This window comes from Perognathus longimembris, chromosome 28, assembly GCF_023159225.1.
Source record: "Perognathus longimembris pacificus isolate PPM17 chromosome 28, ASM2315922v1, whole genome shotgun sequence".
NCBI classification, from domain to species: Eukaryota; Metazoa; Chordata; class Mammalia; order Rodentia; family Heteromyidae; genus Perognathus; species Perognathus longimembris.
Genome location: NC_063188.1, coordinates 97,753,261 through 97,761,774, shown reverse-complemented (window position 1 = coordinate 97,761,774; position 8,514 = coordinate 97,753,261). Strand labels below are relative to the sequence as shown.

General features: G+C 38.0%; 1 protein-coding gene and 2 long non-coding RNA genes across 3 annotated transcripts in view; 2 read left to right on the top strand and 1 right to left on the bottom strand.

Annotated features, from left to right (window-relative positions):
- The window catches only part of LOC125344169, a 12,106-nt gene extending 11,232 nt beyond the window's left edge, over positions 1 to 874 (top strand). The window contains exon 2 of the long non-coding RNA XR_007209424.1: positions 802 to 874. This is a non-coding gene — a long non-coding RNA (uncharacterized LOC125344169). The remainder of the gene's footprint in view (positions 1 to 801) is intronic.
- Positions 1 to 8,514, top strand: part of Pola1 (DNA polymerase alpha 1, catalytic subunit) — a 300,929-nt gene that overhangs the window by 262,997 nt on the left and 29,418 nt on the right. The window lies entirely within an intron of this gene.
- On the bottom strand, positions 4,238 to 7,129 carry LOC125344168. The gene is made up of 3 exons (XR_007209423.1): positions 7,118 to 7,129; positions 5,867 to 5,870; positions 4,238 to 4,898 (listed from the first exon to the last, which is right to left on the bottom strand). It is a non-coding gene; the product is annotated as an uncharacterized LOC125344168 (long non-coding RNA).

Sequence of the window (8,514 nt, the reverse complement as noted above, 5' to 3'; positions counted from 1 at the left end):
GAAAAGTCACTGGATTGTGTTGTAGCTAGTCTGATTGAATACATATATAATGTTAAGATAGCTACAATCTAGACAAAACAAAAGTTATTTTCACATACTGAAATATTGTTTTCACTTTGGTTCTGATATTGGACCACAGTATTTGAAGCTTGATTTTCTGTCGACATGTTTGTTGTTATTTTTCCCTTCTCCAGGACCTTAATATTTTGCCTGTTCCAAAAACCACTGGTGTAATGTCACCATGTTCTCGTGAGGAGATGCACTTATTGGTAGTTTTTGGCTAGTCCTTCCTTCCATATATAACCTTGTGACAGAGGCTTCCATAAACAATGCACCCCATACATAACTGCTTTCTTTCCTCTCACTGCAAAAACTATAAGCTTAGGAATATTTTTTGTTGAGTTGGCTGTTTCGTTTCTGCTCTTTTCCCTCATCCTGATGGAGTGGCATCCCTTAAGTGGCCAGAGCCCTGGGTTGCACTTTTCACTGTGATACAATTATATTAATTCTTTCAAAGTATTATTGGACTTAACTGATTTGTTTTATGCTGAATCCCTAACCTGACAGCTTTGGGATATAGTGTTAGACTGATTGCCTGGTATTAACATGTGAACCTAGGTTCAAAAAAAAGGACAAGAAAAGATTTAAGCGGTGCACCAGTGACTCATGCCTGCAATCCTAGCTGCTCAGGAAGCTGAGAGCTGAAGATTGCAGTTTGAAGCCAGCTCGTGCAGGAAAATTTATGAGACTCTTATCTCTAAGCACCAGAAAGAGCTGGAAGTAGAGCTATAGCTCAAGTAGTAGAGTGCTAGCCTTGAGCACAATAGCACAGGGACAGTGCCCAGGCCTTCAGTACAAGTTCCAAGATTGGCAAGGGAATGAAGAAGAGAGGGAAAGAGGAAGGGAGAGAAAGAGACAGAGGAAGGAAGGGAGGGAGGGAGAGAGAGGGAGGGGGAAGAAAGAAACAAAGGAAGAAAGGAAGAACTCAAATGGCAATAGATGTATTTCATTGATAGAGTACTTGCTAGCATGAATATTACCCAGCCTCCTCCCCAATGAAGAAACAACAACAACAACAAAAAAAAACCCTGAGTGTTTTAAGAAAAACCCCAATGTCAGTTAAATCTGACTGAGTTGGATAGGATACCCCAGCATCAATATAGTTAAATCCTAGCATTCACTAACAGTTGGAAATCACTTTTCTCGAGTCTCACCTACCTTCACACCTCTCAGAGCTTCTTCCTAGACTTTAGGTTTTTGAGAATATGGTCATGAGGTTCCATAGGGGAAGAGTATTGTATTGTTTGTCATGACAAACTATAAAGCTGCTACCCACTGACAGCTGTCATTTATTGATCGGTTATGTGTCAGGCACTCTGCTATGCTTCTGTGTATGTTATCTTTACATTTTTACTACATCTTTATATATATTTGCTTTTCATACTTTACTCTATTTTACTGTGTTTAACCTTAACAATGAAATGGGTCTTATTACCATTTCATAGAGAGGAAAAGGAAATGTTAAAAGAGGACAGGTGATGTGATCACAATCACACAACCACTAAATGAAGGGAAGCAGTCAGTAATAATATTGATCACATGTTGCCTAAAGAACAAAGAAGGGAAAAAAATTTAAAAACTTTAAACTGTATACTAATTACAATAAATTATACCATCAATTTCCCATTTCTGCCTAATTACAATATAGTATAATGATTATGCTTATAAATGCCATTAAACAGATATTATATTAACTTGAACAAATTTCTTTTGATTACTGAACAGCTTAAATACATATGGGATGAATAACTAATAGCCACAGCTAATATTTTATTGAGTGTTTACTATATGCTAGGCCTCACAGTAGGTATTTAAGTTCATTTTGTTTAACCTTCACAAACCCAAACTATGATGCCGTCCTGAGATTATTATTAGAGAAGAGGAAGCTGAAGCTATGGCAGGTTGACTAGCTCACCTGGTAAATGGCCTGTGCAGATCTAGCTAGGGTTGTAAATACAGAGGTCATACTCTTTGTCCCTTCACTATTCCATCTCTGGGTAATAGACTGCAAATGAATTGGATGATTCCCATAGGCAGAGCCCTTGCACCTCTCACTAATGTGGACTGCTTCTCTATTCAAAACTTTTCACATGGCTTGTGAGATGGGTATAATTATTTTTAAAGTCTGTAAGGTTATGTTTCTGTCTATGTCATTAATAGTTTTAGGTTTTATTATGTATAATGATAACCCCAGGAAATCTCACTACCATATAAAAGCAATCTCAACGTATTTGTTCTCTCCCTTCGATGACATAAGACCAACCTATCTTCTTAGATTAGATGATGATGGTGATGATGGTGATGATGGTTGATTGCTTCCAAAATCATCTTAGTTTCTTGAATTTGTGTTTGCCTGAAAATCTAGTAGAATCTATGAATATTTAAAACAATCATTTTCTCCCTTTATACAACTGTTTGAAGTAAACAATAAAAATCATTTTCTATTAAAAACTGACCCCACAACATACACATTAAAAAAAGGCTTAATAACAAACATTTTAAGGACATGTTTTAGGAGAAAAAAAGGTGTTCAGTCAAAAAGATTATCTTTAAAATAATCAAACTTGAGAGCGGGTGGTATAACTCAGTAGTAGAATGCTTGCTAGCATGGGAGAGGTCCTGGCTTCCATCCCCAGCACTGAAGAAGGGACAAAAACACAAAAAACTTGAACCCAGATGACCTTCAACAAGAAACACCAGCACATTAATATACCGAGAAACTGAATGGCACGTCAAGTTTCAATTTGTGGTGATGTAGAAAGAGCCATCTTGCCCCGATCCTCGTTTTTAACCAATCAAAAGGGGTAGTAGATGATCTTCCCCAAACATTCCTTGCCAAACCTCTCAGGAGTTATACTTGGTAGACTGTAACTATAGTTGGTAAACTATTCCATAGGTTTGGGCAGAGGGGGTCAGAAAACCTGAGTTCCCATTATAGCATCTCTGTAAACCTCTCAATGGATTGCTATGTTATGAATAAATAGCGATAAAGTAATTTTTCATCATGTCTCAGAGATGTTGGAATCGAGGCTAACTTGGTAATATTTCAGTAAGTCTTGTCTCTTATAAGGGTTAATATGTTTCCGGGGCTAGGAATGTGGCTTAGTGGTAGAGTGCTTGCCTAGTGTGCATGAATCCCTGGGTTCGATTCCTCAGTACCACATAAACAGAAAAGGCCAGAAGTGGCGTTGTGGCTCAAGTGGTAGAGTGCTAGCCTTGAGCAAAAAGAAGCTCAGGCCCTGAGTTCAAGCCAGAGGACTGGCAGAAAAATAAAAAAAGGGTTAATATGTTTCCAATGAGTGAAATAATAGAGTTTATGTTTCTTTGGGTCTGGCTCACTCCACTTAGCATGATTTTTTTTCCAAGCCTTTCCATTTCCTCACGAATGGGGCCGAGTCATTCCTTCTAATAGATGCATAGAATTTCATTGTGTATATGTACCACATTTTCTTGATCCATTCATCTAATGAGGGGCATGTGATAAACATAGTTGTGCTGGTCAGCGTTAGTGTGATCTAGCTTGTAATCCTTTAGGTAAATGCCCAGAAGTGGGGTTGCTGGGTCATAGAACAATTAGTACTTATCTAGGATAGTCCAAGGAGATAGCTATATATATGATCACCTACGATGATCCTAAGTGAAATGAACTACAAGATTTGGTTAAGTGGTTTATCTTTGATGTTGTTATTTCCAATGTACCCTGTGAAATTATGCCTTTTTCTTTTGTCTCTCTTCCCCATGCTTTTACCCCCGATGTCACTGTAACTGACTTTGGTAGACTGGGTATTGTATGTATGTTTATTGGAACTAGAGAAGGGGAACACCAAAATGGAGAGACAAAGGGTAAAAGGCGAACCAATGCAACAGTAATACTTAGAAGACAATATGCTGTAAATCAACTGTACAACTCAGGAGAGGGTGGGGAGGGAACCAGAGAGGGAAGAAGGTGGGAGAAAAATAAAGGAGGAGGTAAAAAGCTTGATAAGAAATGTACTCACTCCCTTACGTATGTAACTGTAATCCCTTTGTACATTACTTCGACAATAAAAAAAAATCTAAAAAAAGAGTTAATATGTAAACTTAGTAATGGTACATGTATGTTGTTGAAATCTAGTAAATGCCAACTCAATTGATATATCATGCAATGTCAATAATAATAATAATAATAATAATAATACAGAACTCTTATCTATAGTCATATAAGTAATCTATAGAACTTTCCAAAAATCCCTTAAAAAGTGAAAAAGACAAAGCTGATATAATGCTATGTCAGAAAAATCCTATCTTTAACTGCTCAAAAATGAGTTCTATCTCAGCTGGGCATCTGGGTACTCTAGAGGCTGAGACCTAGAAAATCATGATATACAGCCAGCCAGGGCCGAAAAGTCTGAGAGACTCCATTTCCAAAACAACCAGCAAAAAGCTTAGTCAGAGGTATAAACCCTGGTATTGGCGAATAAAACTAGTAGTAATCGTAGTAGTAGGTTATACCAAAATTTCCCCCCAAACTAATGACTGCTTGCTTGTCTGTCACTTAGAAGTCATTTTCAAATCATTACAGTGTTCATGGCCTAAAACCCTTGATATTTGAAGAAGTTTGTGATTCTTTAGGTAGTCCTTGGGCACGAATTAAATGAAGTTGGTTTTGTATTTGATCTAATACAGGGGCTGTAAACTCAAGCACCAAGGATAAGATGTCGGGGGTCATTAACAGAAGTTCTGATTGGTGGAGTACTTTGACATGCCCTACCCAAGTCAAATACCCTTAGTCAGAAAGACATACTTCTTACTAGAATCTATTGAAGATCCACCAGTTCACAAGCTTCAGATAATGAATACTTTATACATGTTAATAAGTTGACTATAAGTAAGAGTTGAACATACCAGAAAGACTATAACTCAGTTATAGTTATTAAGTTTCAAATTTAAAAACTTAGAACAACTAGAATGATTTTTTTTCTACCTGGATTATACTGTTCTTAAATACATGACAAATTCTTGAATTACAGAAGGGTCATGCTGGCATCTATGTGTCTTATTTTTGCTTACTGCTTTTGCATAGCCTACAGAAAGTGTTGTAATTATATAGTTGACACCAAATAAATTTGAATCTGTAACTTCAATTTAGAGACAGAAGAAATAATGCTATGCATTTTGAATGATAGTTTATACCATTCACTTAGACTAATTCTGAGTGGCTCCTTACAGAGACTAAGTTAGGCTGAGGTATAGTTCAGATTTTATAATCCCATTGGAACTTAATATGCCAATTAAAGGGCATGCCAATTGGAACCAAGTACCTACTATGTGCCATACACAGTACAAGCTTTTTTCATTTTATCTCAATTCCTGATGCTAAAGCTATGCAGTATCGTTGCTGATGCATACATTGCAGATACAGAGTCCTTGTGAGAGTCCCATAAAGAGCTGGTAAACATGTACTAAATATGTTGTATATATACGTTATCCTTGGTACAACATCGGTGAAAATAGATTGCAGCAATCAGTGAGCCTAGCCAGTCATGTCGTTTCCTGTACTCGGGTTGCTATAGGGAAAGAGAAAGAAGCATCCACTACCTTCTCAGTGGAGCATATGGATGCCCACTGACCAATCTGGCTGAATAGCAAACACTTTGGAATCCATATACTCTGTGTACAGAATCAGTATATATTAGACTTGTGTACAACAAACTAAAAGCCTGCTCATTACTGGAAAATGTTGACATACTGATAACAAGGCAAATTTGGTAAATGGAGGATCAGGATGTTTTCTTTCCTAAGTTAAACTTTGGAGTTGTCTTCAAACTCTTCTGCCCAGCTCTCCTCCAGCTTTCCAACTGAAGCATGGCTCCTGTGGTACCTTCCTTTGGCCCTCCGAGTAGACACCTACCTCCTCTTAAAGCTCTTTGTATGTTGTCTCCCATTCATTTCTTCCCATACATTTTTCTTCCACTAAGTATGAGTTCCTTGGAGTCAGAACTAATTGCTTTTTCATCCCTGTGTTGCTAAGCACTGAGCCCAACAGTGTCTCACTGGGATGACAAGTGAACGAATGGCTAAAACCAATAAAGCTTCCTGAGCCCAGCACCATGACTACCTCCTGCCTTTTAGTCCTTGATGAGTTAAAAAAAAAAAAAAGCTCTGTTCTGTGGTTAAGCTCTCAAAAGTTTGTCTATCTTGTAGAAATTAGTGCCTTTTCTTTTAGTATTTAGGGAGGGAAGGAGGTAAGTTAGCCAAGTGATCCTTGTATTAAAAAGGACAGTGTACTGGTTCCAGGAAATTTTCCTGTTCCGTCTTGCAATTGTTTTCATCATTTTCAAAGTTCAGTCGGGAATCTTCACCTTAAGAGTCGTGTGGGCTGGTGGCTCACACGTATAATCCTAGCCACTTAGGAGGCTGAGATCTGAGGATCATGGGTTCAAGCCTGCCCAAGGAAGAAAGTCCGTGAAACTCTTATCTCCAATTAACTACCAAAAAAGCTGGAAGTGGAGGTGTGGCTTAAGTGGTAGAGTGCTAGCCTTAAGCAAAAGAAGCACAGGGACAGTGCTCAGGCCCTGAGTTCAAGCCTCAGGACCTGCATGAAAACAAAAAAATGTTGCCAAGGTTGGTTTGTTTGTTTTTTCTTCCCTTTGGTACTGGGGTTTTAAATCAGAACCTCTCACTTACTAAGTAGGTGCTCTACCCTTGAGTCACCCTTCTCCTTTTTTGGTTATTTTCAAGAGTCCCTGGTGCATAAAACAAATGAAGATACAAAAGAGGAGAGCCCTTTTGCCTCAGTATCCTTGCCTCTAGTGGACAGTTCAAATGAGGAAAGCTTATAGCTTGTGAGATGGCAAAAGTCCTGTATTTAATAATGCCTACTTGAAGTTTGTGTGAATAATTTAGGTAACATTTTACTATTTGTTATTAAAGTGTTTATTTTACACAGATCTCATTTGACCAACTAATAACTCTGTCTTCACCTCAGGAGTTTAACTTTCTTCAACTCTTTAAAGAATGTTCTAATTCAGCTTACTGAAATTTACCTCTTTACGGCTAACCCTGTCTAGTAATAAACATAATTTCTTTCCAATGCCACATAGCAGAATGTCTCTTCAAATTCCTCAGCAGACAACTGCTGTAAACGTACCTGAGATACAGTCTCACTGCTATCAATCCTACCCCTGTGTATTAGAAAACTCGAAAGCAGCCTGCTAATCATACTAATCCTATTCTCTGGTCTCTCCGTTTTACTTTTTTACCCTTTGAATTTATCAAGTCCTTTCTTTAAGGGGAATATGAAGAATATAAACTTCACACATGGTCCTGACATCAGGGTTGTAATATACATTTTGAAAGGATATCCATAGTTTGAATGCATGCTCATAAGAGCAGCTAGATAACATGTCAAAGTGTGATGGCAATCATTTCTTCACTCCTGTCCCATTTTCCTAAGCAAATACACTTAGGGTGCTCTTCAATGGTAGTGTAGATAAAGGGTAGTCTCCAAAAAGAGATTGGCAGCTTTAATTTGTTTGATATGTGCAATCATAGTCCGTGTTAAATTCAAAATGCTTGTCCAATCAAGGATTCAATATAGAAAAGAGGCAGTAACAAGCATGCTGTACACTGTAATAAAGAAATCTGTTGATTGAAAACAGTTTGTATATTTTGGAAATGATAGGGAATGTAATTGGTAAGAAAGAAAAGGATAGGGCTCATAAATGGTGGGAAATAGAGCATATTTTTCCTGATAATACTAACTTGATTTAATAACGTTTTTGTGTTGAATTTTTACATTTCTGAAAGTAAGGAAGGTGGTTCCTCTCTTGTTACTCTAAATGTCAAGATTAATAGAATGACCTTTTTTGTTTTGTTTTCGGTGAGAACAGCTTTAATGGGGTGAATAGGAGGGAATAGTGGGTGATATGCTCCAGCTCTTTGAGAACTACCACAGAACATTTTTCCTTTTTTTAATCAAAAAAAATCTAGACATTTAAAAACTATTTTTAGGTACAAGTAGTACAAAGTTGCATATTTTTCTGATAAAAGTTCCAAAAAGTGGGGCTTGGAATGTGGTTTAGTGGTAGAGTGCTTGCCTAGCATGCATGAAGCCCTGGGTTCAATTCCTCAGCACCACATACACAGAAAAAGCCGGAAGTGGCGCTGTGGCTCAAGTGGCAGAGTGCTAGCCTTGAGCAGAAGAAGCTCAGGGACAGTGCTCAGGGCCTAAGTCCAAACCCTAGGACTGACACACACACACACAAAAAAAAAAAAATTCCAGAGAGCAATGAGGGTTCACACCTAACTACTCAGGAGGCTGAAGTCTGAGACTTGTGGTTCGAAGCCAGACCAGGCAGGAAAGTCCATGAGATTGTTATCACCAATTAGCCACCAAAAAGCCAGAAGTAGAACTTTGATCTACCAAGTAGAACTTGGTAGATCACTAGCCTTGAGCAAGCACCTTCTTCAGGA